Raw genomic sequence first — 12,967 nt, 5'->3', positions numbered from 1 at the left:
CCGGCTGGTACCACCATCGCTGAAATCAAACAAATGTCGCTAAGCAAAGTCCAGACTCTTCTCTGTTCTGGCGCCTCAGTGGTGGAACGAACTCCCGACCAATGTCAGGACAGCAGAGTCATTTGCCATCTTCCGAAAAAGGCTCAAGACTCACCTGTTCAGACTTCACCTCGACTCCACATAGCATGACCCACTAACAACCCCCCCCCCCCCCCCCCCAAAAAAAAAAAAAACCCTTACCTATAGCACTCTGATCATAGCACTGTTGCTCTTAAGGTACTACTTTACTCAGATGAGGACCTAACACTTGTTCTATTTTTAGCTCTTACTTTATCGGCAATGATACGTTGTGGTTTCTTTGTTTCCTTATTTTGACAAATGTACTTATTGTAAGTCGCTTTGGACAAAAGCGTCTGCTAAATGACCTAAATGTAAAACGAAATCTACTTCTCTACTCTGCTCTCAGACAGTTTAGCTGCTAAAACTGCTACTGAATGCCATAATAAGCTTAATTAAAGGGGCCCTATTATGCTATTTTTCCACAAGTTAATATAAGTTATTGATGTCTCCAAACCTGGTCTTTGAATTCCTCAACTGGAAAAAACAATCGGAACATGTATTTCGGAGTGGATCACACTCCTCATTTTCGGCTTTTTTACCCCACTTTTTCAAACGGGTGATTCTGTCAGGGTGTAGCCTTATGCTAATGAGATGACCCCTGACCCTGCTCCTACTGAGGAAGTGGTTGTGTCTCTCCGCCCCTTGCTGTCCGTGTCCAGCTTGTTGCCATGGTTACGGTTCTACGCTACAAACTAACAGCGGTCCAGCCGAACTCCGACCGGACTCCGACTCAGAACCAGGACCGGCTCCTGTAGAAGTTCTACGCAGCGGATGCAGCAGGACGTTTCTGAATGGTTAGTTAACATGTCTGTGTAACGTTTTGGACGGTAACTCGATGTGTGTAAGCATAGCTAGGCGCTAGCCACAATGACGCTCATGCTGCGTTCTTCGCTCTATAACTAACGTATCTGTGAGCTATTTTCGGCAACAATTAATATCGTTAGTAGTGCCGTGTTGTTGACAGTTCACAGTTGCATGTTTTACAAATGGGGACGCAACATTATATTTAAACGGATGAAAACCCGCTGAAAACAGCGTCCTGTATGCGGGCAGTTTGTTTACATCACATTAACGGGATTAAAAACTTGATCCTCTACACATATAGAGATATACAAGCAACAGGATTTGGTCAGTATCATGTGGTCCTCCAGAATTATGTGCTGAATTGTGAATTATAGGCTGTGTGCTGTGTTTTATAAACGTGATTGTGCTCCATCTCAACATTACGTGCCAAACTTACTGTTACAAAATTCAAACATGAGGTTTACCTCAGCTTGTCAGCAAAGTCAGTCAGGTTACCATATTAACAAGATTTGTTGTTGAAATGCTCAAAGTCTGTACTATATTCATCTAGGTGACTAAGTGGGCCTTCAGACACCGAACATGTCTGCTGCATGGAGACACCACGGGTAATGTTATTGTCTGTTGAGATTATTATTCACATAACATGACGATTATCATGATTCACACTAGGTAAGAAGACGGATGCAGCAGCTGGAGGAGGAAGAGGCTTGCATGAGGAGGAAGAGGCTTGCATGAGGAGGAAGAGGCTTCCATGGTGGGACATCCTGGTTGGAACCGTCTGTCTGAATGTTCTCTCTCCAAAACGCATGAAATATACATACAGCTGGTTATGGTGCTTTACATGTAAGAGGAATACAGCAGTCTGTTGTTTGTTTATCAATTGTGTTTTATAAAAATAAATCCCTCTATGCAACATATTATGCAGTCTTCCTGACCATTACTTCAGTAATATCAGCCATGACACATTTTACAATTACTGTAAAGACTTTGTCAAATTAATCAGCAGTTGAAGTTCACAGTTATCTCAGAACACAAAGCAAACTGTTTGTGGCCGACTCTGCAGGGTCATATCAAGCTCTTCTGAAGTCAAGGAAGAGCTGCCCTCCAAAGTATCCTCCTCCTCTACCGGGTCCAGGCGAGCTCTCTTTGATGGTCTCCTTATTGGAGTGGTTGTGAAACGGGTCTGGAACCATGGCTGTGCCAACACCAAAGTCCTTGCAGGACACAGTAGCTGTAACAGAGTTATATGGAGGAATGAAACCCATGATATCACATAATAGAAATACACATCTGCACAACTACTAGTAGTTGCTGTTAAACCTGATCTCAAGTAGGCTACATGTCAGGATACACACCTTTACTTGGGTAAGGAGCTTGTAGTCCTCCTAGACAGGTGACTGCCAACAGTAGCTGCTGTGGTGGGTCGCTGTGGGACGCTGATGGGAGCTGCTGCTCTGTAAGCAGACAGACAGTCAGACAGACAGTCAGAGTTTACCACTACATCTGAAATGTGGAACACGTTACTATTTCACTAGAACTGATGTTGTGACGCACCAATAGCTCGTAAAATCCTTCGTTAGCGGTGCAAAAACAAACGTTTGGTGACGTCGTCTTTGCATCGGCGTGTATAAACAAACAGATCAGCTGCTCTTGCTGCAGCATTCGAGCTACAAAACGTTCCCAAGCAAACTGTTGTCTAGCGTCTCAATATCAATACAATGGAAGCTTTTAACGCAACACGCCAATGCTAACTTTAGCGCAACACGCCAATGCTAACACACCAATGCTAAGAAAGCAACGGTAAATTGTAACACGGCATATTACATAATATTTAGTAACTTACCGCTTCAGTGTCTGTGGTTGGCTCTCGGACTGTCGGTACTGATCCAAACTTTAGCCCCAGGTTAGAGGTATATCCTGAGCTGTAGCGACCCATGTTGTCAAAGCTCCTGTCGGTGAAGTGCGTCGCACACACAAACACACATTTACGGACGCGTGTGCGCACATTTCCATCGTAGATGCTCCGACGATGCCAGTAAATATCAGCAATTGGACTGCCAACTCGCTTTCCGTTGATTTTGGCATTTTGGTTTACTGGTTTGTATGTACATCACACTGACAGCAACAGGTTTGGGAATTATGTGGGCGGGACCACACAGGTGGAGCGATTCTAATGAGCCGAGATGACCCATATAAGGCACAGGAAAATTCGGTGCTGACGTCATTTAGTGGACATTCTGCAAACCGTTCTTTTATCGGGTGGATTTCTTTCAAACTGAGAAAGTGAAACAGAGAGATGGTGGTCTTTTCTGATACTGTGGGGACTTATTGACACCCCAGGGACCCATTTTAGGGTTGACAAACATGGAAAAGTCGATTTTTCATAATAGGGCCCCTTTAATTTTTTAATGCACGATTAGACTGGAAGACTCTGGCCTAGGTGTATGTCTGTATAAGGACTGATCTGGTCTTGGCACAGACTAATCTTGTAGCACCCGTTTTCTACCTTTTTCTTTACTTTGCCTCACTACTTCTTGTGTGCTCACTGTAGTTAACCTATACTCACATAGACACAGGCTATTACTTCCCTTTTCAGCCATATGTTCCACTCTTCTGTATGACCAAGATACTTGAACTTGAGAAGGTTGTTGTTGTTGTAATGCTTATACATTTGCTTTACCTCAATACATCGTCTAATTTGAATACGTGAACCTCCCAAGTAGTGATGGGGCACTGCTGCTGTGACAGGCTGCTCAATGAATGTAAAGCTGTTATAAGGTATGTGTATAAGTTAGGGATGCAAACAATTAATCGATTATCTATTAATTGTCTTTAAGAAATTACTCGATTAAAATAAATTAATTGCAATTAATTGCGTTTCTCAAAATTCACCAAATTGATGCATTAAAATGAAATTATTCAAAATATGATTTGCATTTTTCTTTATATCATAAGGAAGATAGCATTTCATGTTACATATACAGTAGATAGAACCTATTCAGAGGGAAATTCAGCTCAGAAGAATTGCCGCTTATCAATTAATCGATCATCGATCGATAAAACAACTATCGATTAATGAATTACTCGATAATTTGTAGTATACAGTAACATTGAAATTTGACAGGAGAAGAACTTATTATAAGGACGCAAAGACATGCAAATGACTGAAATTCTATGCAATGACAGAAGTGTTTGCATTTGTTGGGGTTTTCTGTTTCACAAATGCAGACTCACTGTATACCGTCTCATATACTTTCTCTTATAATTCTCAGAGACAGATTGAGACGGACTGAAGTGTGTGTGTGTGTGTGTGTGACTGTGTGTGTGTGTGTGCACTATGTGTATGGCATTTTTGTACCTGTAGGCTATGTGTATGTTTGCGTGCATGTACGTGTACAGCAAATGTATGTGTGTATTTGTGGTTGTGCATGTGTGTGAAGGTGAGGCAAGGTTGTTGCGTAGGGGTGAAGCGGATGCCTCTATGGTAGCCCTCTGCCCGTTGGCACAGAAGGGGAAAGGGCACGAGACTGGCATCAATTACATAGTGAGACAAAGGTGTGTGTGTGTGTGTGTGTGTGTGTGTCCTGAAATGTGCGCAGTCTGGTCCAGCATAATTGTGAGAGCAAGGCACTAACACAGCCAGGGTTAGGGGTTTAATTCCCACTGGAGCTGTGAGATATGAGTGCTAAAAATGTATGCGTCAAGGGTGCTGCAAGGTGCTTTGGATAAAGGGATCCACCAAAGAACATATGGTATGTTCACCTGCCCTTTTTTAGAAATATACACGCTAAAGTAGATGTTGCATGGCATAGGTTAGTAACCCTATTAAAAGAAAAAAATTATTAAAATACTCCCAGAATATTATAAAAAGAAGATGCTCAGTGAATGTCAAACTAATGTTCCTGCCTGGTGGTAGAGTTCTGAATTGACCTGAAAGCAAGACCGGAAGCTGACCTGAAGTTTCAAAGCAATGCTGTTTCCGTCAACACTTCTATTACTTTACATTCCACACAATGAAGAATACAGATTTTAAGGGTAGGGGGAAAGAAGAGCAATGATATGGACTAGTATAGTAAAAATATATAAAATAACAGAACATGACCAGAGCCAGAAACCTTATACAACATCATGACCCCAAACCCAACCTTAAACCTGATCATTTGTCAGGACTTGTTGGGTAGCAGAATTGAACCTGGAGCATCTAAGCCTCGTTACCAAGTCTTATTTCTCTTCTCATGCAGCGTGATACTGTATATGCTGCTTCCTTGTATGCTCTCATGGATGTCTCTGTTTTGTTAAATAGGACCCCTCTTTGCTTTCTGCTCAGAAAAGTTCTTCAAGACTTATGGTCTTTATTAGAGGGTTGTGCATCACCTTGCTGTCTTTTTCTGTCTTTACTTTTTTATGACTTTCTCTCTCTCTCTCTCTCTCTCTCTCTCTCTCTCTCTCTCTCTCTCTCTCTCACTCGCTTGCTTGCTCACTCGCTCTGCCTCATTTATCTCTCATTCTCTCCCCCCTCTCCACCTTCTTTGTCCTTCCCTCTTTCCCTGTCATTTTCCCTACCCCCCCCCCCCCCCCCCTCCCTCTCCATCTCCCTGGGGACAATTTTCTTTTCTTAAATAAACTGTCATAGCTAGTGTTAAAATATGGGCCTTACATGGGGTGAGCGCGGCAAGGCAAAGGCATGGGGCCCTGGGCTGGTATAAAACATGGATAATATGCTGTGAGAGGTAATTGTATCTTTTAGCACTGAGATGAGTAGAACAAATGTGTCTCCTCTCCATCCACTATCCTCTCTCCCTCTCTCCCTTTCCTCCTCTTCCTTTACACACTGCAACCAGGCTAATATGATCGAGAGAATATTGGCTGTACATCAGAGCTGCTAACAGTTCATAGTGTGTAAGGGCAAGTATATAAGGGGAAGAGGATCCGTGGGTGAATAACGAGAGAGAGAGAGAGAGAGAGAGAGAGAGAGAGAGATGCACCTGGGGATGCAAAAGTGGAGAGTCACATTACACTTTTTATTTCACTCACTTTGGTTCGCATTTGGAGGACAGGGATATCTAGGCTGTTTCTAAAAAATGATGACCTTTGTCACATTCTAAGTCTGTCAGGCTGAGATCATCTTAACCCTTTTGGAAAAATGGGCCTGAGTCTGTTATTGCGTTAAAGCTTCAATTCAAAAAGACTTGAACAAAAGAAGTTCTTATCTCACACACACACACACACACACAATATATTTAATTCTTCCTTATAGGAATTTGTCCCTCCATAGTGTCTTTCTCAATGATCTTGCAACGTCATTACTATCTTGATCTCCATTAAAGCAATTCTTACCTTTCTGGCATCCTTACACTTTTCTTTTGTAATCTTAAAATGCTCCTAATAAGCGTATGACACACTAAAATGTGAAACCCATCAATATTTAATTCTCATATATTTTTGATAAAAGTCTGACCAATCATTTTATTCAGACCGAATAAACTGATTGGCCGAGTCATCCGTCATTCGTCGCAGCGTTGCCTATTGCGGTCACGGCTTGCAAGTCGCGCACCTCTCTGGCTGAGCAGCAGAGCGGTAGATCGGTCTGTGAGAGATAGCACGGAACGGCGAAGAACTGACAATGACCGACCAAGGCGAGCCGCCACTTCCACCCCCAGCTGCTCCCACAGAGAAAACTATCAGCAAAAAGACTATTTCACAAAAAAGTGCACTAAAGAAAACATTTGATGCGTGCAAGGAAGATTAACGTTAGCTTTAGCGTTAGTTTTAGCGCTAGCTTTAGCGCTAGCGTTAGCATCAGTGCTAACTTCACTGGTAGAGTAAACAAACTGTTGCTGTGTATCTGACTCCATTGACCCGTTTCACTTCCGCTTCTCACATTCACCGCATGCATCGTCGTCAGAGGGAGCTTCAGAGGTCAGGCAGGGGTAAGAGGGTGGGGCTTTGGAGGGAGGCGAAATTGTTCATGTTCAAATGTTTTCTAAGTTCTGTGTGAAATGCCAGAAAGGTAAGAATTGCTTTAGTACTACCAAAATGTATTTCTTTCTGTCACTCTCTTTCCCATGTATAGACACAGGTTTCTCTCTCTCATTCACCATTATCTTTACTTCGGCCTCCCTCCACAGTGTCTCTCTTACTTTGTCTTTCTTCCTCCCTTTCTCACTCTTTTCACTGGTTGTGGAATGAGGTGCGTTATCAGCGAGTGACATGCAGTGGCGCTGGAATGGTTTCAGCGGTGGGGGGGCCAAAATGTGCGTGCGTACGTCATCAACCTGATAAATCAGTCAATTTCCCGGGTCCGTTTCCTGGGCTTAATTAGTAGCCTGCATGCGCACGTGTGCGTCATTTGACACAGAAAATACACGTTTATCGCATTGACAACATTATTTTTGATCTTGTCTTATTTAAAGTAGCCTACCGGTAGCCTATGTTAAGCCCATTGCTCACCCCAACCCTGCCCTCGTATGGAGAGCCGTTTAGCATTTATTCAGTATCCTTGATATCGGACTTAAGGTCCATGTACTAGTAAGCTTTTTGTCCTCACTAGTAAGACAATTTGGCGCACTAGTAGAACTACTAGGGCGCACTAGTAGAACGACTGTGTCTTACTAGTAACGTCTTTCTACTACTAATGCCACTTTTGGCCTACTAGTGCGCAATCAAACCTTACTAGTAAACTACTGTGCTGCACTAGTAACACTACTAGGCCCTACTACTAGGCATGTGTCACGCACTAGTAGCCTCCTGGACCCTACTAGTAGCACCAAAATGCCCACTAATAGCACTAGTAAGGCATTTTTGACCTCACTAGTACTACTAGTAAGTACAAAGTAGGGATGTCCACGTGAGGGCGCTCTTGACGTCAGGCGGACTTGCCTCACATGCGCGAACACAAGCGAAGCAGGGCTCTGACGGCAACAACAAGACAAACGGGAAGTGGTGTTTCCCACACATTATGGTGCACCGCCGTAGTCTAATTTCGGCCACCATAGTCTCTATGTTCGCCCAAAATGATTTCATCAAGGCAAATGGACTTAACTAGCGGCTCTAATGATCGGCCTAAACAGGAGGGCAGCAGCGCGTATTATAAGGGAAAATCCTCGCAGCTGGTTTGGCTCATCAACGTTCTGTTTTCCCCCGTTGCCATGGCGAGGCCGTGCCGACCCCCCCTCAGCTGGCCAGTTTGACGGTGCGTATAGTCCCGTTCACATACGTCGCTACTCGCCCGTCACTCGCTTTCTCGCTGAATTCTACTCGCTGGCAAAAAAAATAAATAACTGCCGCCGACGGCTAGTTCAAGCCGCAAATCTCTGTGGAACTCTCTGTAGACGTCATCTGTCAATCATCTCTATTCTACATTCCGATTGGTACTCGCTTCACTCGCATCGCAGAAAGTTACATTATTTTATCTCCGTCCCTGCCCACATCACATCGCCTGTCCTGGCCACATTCGGCTAGAACACATTCAAATTCTTTGACAGTTGTCACTCAGAGATGGGCGAGTGGCGACGTATGTGAACGGGGCTTCAGTCAAAACCAAAACACCAAGGAAGGCTGAGGAATATTCACCCACTTATTTTCTTATTAATAATAGTCATACAAACTAATAGTATAAAGGCTCAGCACTGTGTTTTAGTCATTTTTTAAAATATTTTCTTCTCTAACTCTAACTCCTCAACCCCATTTAGTATGTCAACATTTGTATCAGTACCAGCAGTTTGTAAGAAATTGGTCAGGAAACGATATGTCATATTTTGGTTCTCAAAATTACCCCAAATTATAAGCGGTAGACAATGGATGGATGGATGGAAATTCCCCAAATTGATGCATTAAAATGAAATTATTCAAAATATGATTTGCATTTTCCTTTATATCATAAGGAAGTTCGCATTTTATGTTACGTATACAGTAGATGGAACCTATTCAGAGGGAAATTCAGCTTCTCAGAAGAATTGCCGCTTATCAATTAATCGATCATCGATCGATAAGATGAAACAACTATCGATTAATGAATTACTCGATAATTTGCATCCCTAGTACAAAGATGTCCACTAGTAGTACTAGTAAGGTATATTTGTAGCACTAGTGAGACATTCATGACACTAAAAAATTCTACTAGTTAACATCTACCGCCTCACTAGTAGTACTAGTAGCGCGCAGATGTCAACTAGTGCACAGTTTTGCCTCACTAGTAAGATGTAGTTGTCCTACTTGTATGCCAAAGTTGTCCTACTAGTGCGTAGAAATGTCTTACATGTTGCAGAAATGTCTTACTAGTTGCATGAAGTCGCGCACTAGTAGTGTGCAATTGCATACTAGTAGCGCACTAGTTCCATTGTGTCATACTAGTACAGCCAAACTCCTTACATGTTAGGTCCAGGGGCTCACTAGTAAGACACACTTTCTTCTACTAGTTACACTAGTAAGAAAAAATGATGTCACTAGTAACACTAGTGAACATTTTTGATGTTACTAGTACTACTAGTAAGGTGCAATAGTCCCCCACTAGTGCTACTATTGGATATTTTGCAACTTACTAGTGCTACTAGTACACATTTTGGCCCTTACTATTGCTACTAGTAGACATTTTGGCTGGTACTAGTACTACTAGTAGACATGTTGCCCAAAATCCTGAGTCTTGATTGGTCGGCACTATTTATATTGAATTAGAGAGCCAATAGGAAGCCTCAATGCATCCCACATAGCAAAACTGGTCTGGCCCAGTGATGGGCCACACAACCCACTTGCACTCGGCCCACATACAGCAATGAATTACGGTCCTTTAGTGGCCCACATCCGGCAAAACGTGGGCCACATAAGGCCCGTAACTCAGCCAAACTGTACAACCAGAACTGGCCCTATTCTGGGCCAAGCCATTTTCAGATGTGGTTTATTTTTTATTTTATTTTTTTATTTAGCACGCATTACATGGTGCAAGGAGGGAACGAAGCCGAATAGGCTTGTAGAAAGCTCCACCCCTTTCAACAATCACACGTTATAGTTTGGGGCTGTCAAATAACCAAAAGAGGATATAAAGTACAGAGAAAAATCAGGAGACAACATACAGAAGTCATTCAAAATGGATGAAAAAAAAAGAAAAAGGAGAAGATGTTTTTTGAGCTGTTTTTTAAAGACAGAGTGGGAAGCTATAGCTCTTAATGAGGTAGGTAAACCATTCCATAGTATGGGGCCTCTATAAGACAAATTAAATTGGTGATGAGATGAACGGGTGAAGGGTAGAAATAAATTATTGTTGTGACTGTATCTAGTGCGATGAAAGTGTATGTCTAGTAGCCGGGTAAAGAAAGTTTGAAGAGAGGCCGGGAGATCTTGGGTACTGTAAATAAACTTGTGAATAAACAAACAAATCTGGTAAGCATTCAGTTTGGAAATAGGTAGAATAGAGAAGTTAATAAAAAGTGGTGCTGATGGAGCATATCTGTTTGAATGGGAAATGAATCTTAAGAACCTCTTTTGAATAATAAATAATTTTGTGAGATGGGTTTGATATGAAGCAGCCCAGACCATGTTACAGTAGTTTAACAAAAAACTGTAATAAAGAGTTAGATGAGTAGAGGGATGGATTAGAGTACAAACCTTTCTTAATATACCCATCATCTTTGTGGACCTTTTGCAGACAAGGCCTATATGGTTTGTCCATTTTAGTCTTTCATCTACCAGTACACCCAGGAACTTTGTTGCTTTTACTTGTGTGATTTCTGCTCCATTGATAAATATTTTTGCCAACTCTTTGGGGTAAGACTTATTTGTGCTGCAAAAGACCAAGAAGTTACATTTCTTCACATGTAACTTATTAAGTTGAAACCATTTAGAAAAAACAGATAATTCGTCATTCACACTGTCAATCAGATATTTGAAATCATTATGGGTTGCTATAAGGTTAGTATCATCAGCAAATAATATAGGAAGAAAATATTTGCAAGACATGGCTAAGTCATTTATATAAATCATAAATAATAACGGGCCCAGAATAGATCCCTGTGGCACCCCATGTATAATTTTGGACTTGGTAGAAATATAACCATTTAGTGACACATATTGTTTTCTGTTATACAAGTAATTTGTGAACCAGCTCAGGGCAATATCCTTAATCCCATATCTATTTAATTTGTCAATCAAAACACTATGATTGACAGTGTCAAATGCTTTGCTTAAGTCCAGGAAGATCCCAATGGCAAACCTTCTATTATCCATGGCAGATGAAATAATATTGGTTAGCTGGAGTAACGCATGCTCTGTTGAGTGTTTCTTGCGAAATCCATACTGGTGTTCATATAGAATGTTGTTCTCATTTAAGTGCTTGGATAATCTAGTGAAAACCAATTTCTCTAATATTTTAGATATACAAGGCAGGATGGAAATAGGTCGATAATTTCCAAAGTCGTCCGTCATACCTGTCTTGAAGATGGGAATGACTTTGGCGATTTTTAAATCATGGGGAATAACCCCAGAGTTGAGTGAGAGAGTGAGAATATGGGTTATAGGCTGGACTAAGTAATCAGCAGTTTCTTTAATCAAGATGCTCTTAATACCATCATGCCCCGGCGCAGAGTTTCTTAGTTCCATGATGGTATCAAGAACCTCTTGTGTGGTTGGAGGACTAAAGTTACTGAGAGAGGGATATTGCCCCCTAATCAAGTGACAAGGGTTCTCATTAATATGCAATATACTGGAAGCCAGGTCAGAATTAATATTAATGAAGAAATTGTTAAAGCCCTCTCTTTCCCATGCATCTCTGCAGGTACAGATACTGCTATTTTTTTCCTTTTCAACAGATGATTAATTAGGTTCCAGGTAGTTTTAATATCATTTGAAGCATGTAAGAATTTTTCTGCATAGTACTTTTTTTTAACTTTCCTTAGATCAGCTATAAACTTGTTTTTATATTTCTTATAGGTTTCTATGTTAAAGGGGGTGGGGTTACCAGTAACTGGTTCCTGATATCAGCCTTAATTAAACCTTAACTCAGCCACTTAATTCATGTGCCTTATTTGATTTCATATTCGATCCAGATTTAAAAAAAAAAAAGCTTCAACAAGTACGAGTACAAATGTTTATTTATTTTCAAACCCATTACACGCAGTACACATGCATTTTTAAGATTGAACCCATGAACCAGGACTCTTCACTTTTAAATACTGTCAGTCCATGAACCAGGACTCTGCACCTTTAGATACTAGTCTATGAACCAGGACTCTGCACATTTAGATACTAATCCATGAACCAGGACTCTGCACATTTAAATACTGTCAGTACATGAACCAGGACTTTGTACATTTTAATAGTAGTCCATGAACCGGGACTCTGCACCTTTATGAGCACCGTCAGTGCATGGACCAGGACCAGGAGCGGGGTCACAGTGGCGGAAGTAAAAAAAACAGCATCAACACACACAAATACCATTTCAAAATAAAAGCATACAATAAAACCAAGGTGAAAAGAAAAAAATGAATAAACATGCAAAACACAACTGGAATAATTAAAACACAGCAAACCAAAATCAACACAAACAATGATAAAACAAAACTCTGCTTGGACAGAGGGTCAGTGGCTGCTTGGATGGACGTCACGACTGTCAGCAAGGTGAATATGCCCAGGGATCATTGGAGCATTCAGCAATGAATCCAATCTGTTGAAAAAATCAAATCAAATCTTAGTAGTACTACTATCTTCTTTCCCACCTTCCCATTAACATTTTGTGCAAATAGTGTTACTAGTAAGCATTTTGGCTTCTACTAGTTCAACTAGTGAGCATTTCCCCCTTACTAGTAGTACTAGTATGGTCCAAAATATCCCAACTAGTGCTACTAGTGGTTGCTGTGGCTCTTACTAGTAGTACTAGTAGACAATTTGGGCCTTACTAGTAGTACTAGTGAGGTAAAAAAAAACACCTTACTAGTAGTACTAGTAGGCACATTGGACCTCACTAGTAGTACTACTGTGTGAAAAGACACATACTAGTATTACTAGTAGACATTTTGACCCTCACTAGTAGTACTAGTAAGGTCAAAAACATCTT

At 41.4% G+C, this 12,967-nt stretch overlaps 1 protein-coding gene and 2 long non-coding RNA genes across 3 annotated transcripts in view; 2 read left to right on the top strand and 1 right to left on the bottom strand.

Moving 5' to 3' along the window:
- Positions 1 to 12,967, top strand: part of ush2a (Usher syndrome 2A (autosomal recessive, mild)) — a 273,785-nt gene that overhangs the window by 22,144 nt on the left and 238,674 nt on the right.
- Positions 530 to 1,621, top strand: LOC311012184. The gene is made up of 3 exons (XR_014597006.1): positions 530 to 914; positions 1,455 to 1,529; positions 1,594 to 1,621. It is a non-coding gene; the product is annotated as an uncharacterized lncRNA (long non-coding RNA).
- Positions 1,822 to 2,893, bottom strand: LOC311012152. Its single transcript, XR_014596995.1, has 3 exons — positions 2,768 to 2,893; positions 2,280 to 2,378; positions 1,822 to 2,155 (listed from the first exon to the last, which is right to left on the bottom strand). It is a non-coding gene; the product is annotated as an uncharacterized lncRNA (long non-coding RNA).

The sequence above is a fragment of the Eutrigla gurnardus genome (genome assembly GCF_963514095.1).
Source record: "Eutrigla gurnardus genome assembly, chromosome: 1".
Lineage (NCBI taxonomy): Eukaryota > Metazoa > Chordata > Actinopteri > Perciformes > Triglidae > Eutrigla > Eutrigla gurnardus.
Note: the sequence above shows the minus strand (reverse complement) of the source record. Positions and strands in the feature narration are given on the sequence as shown.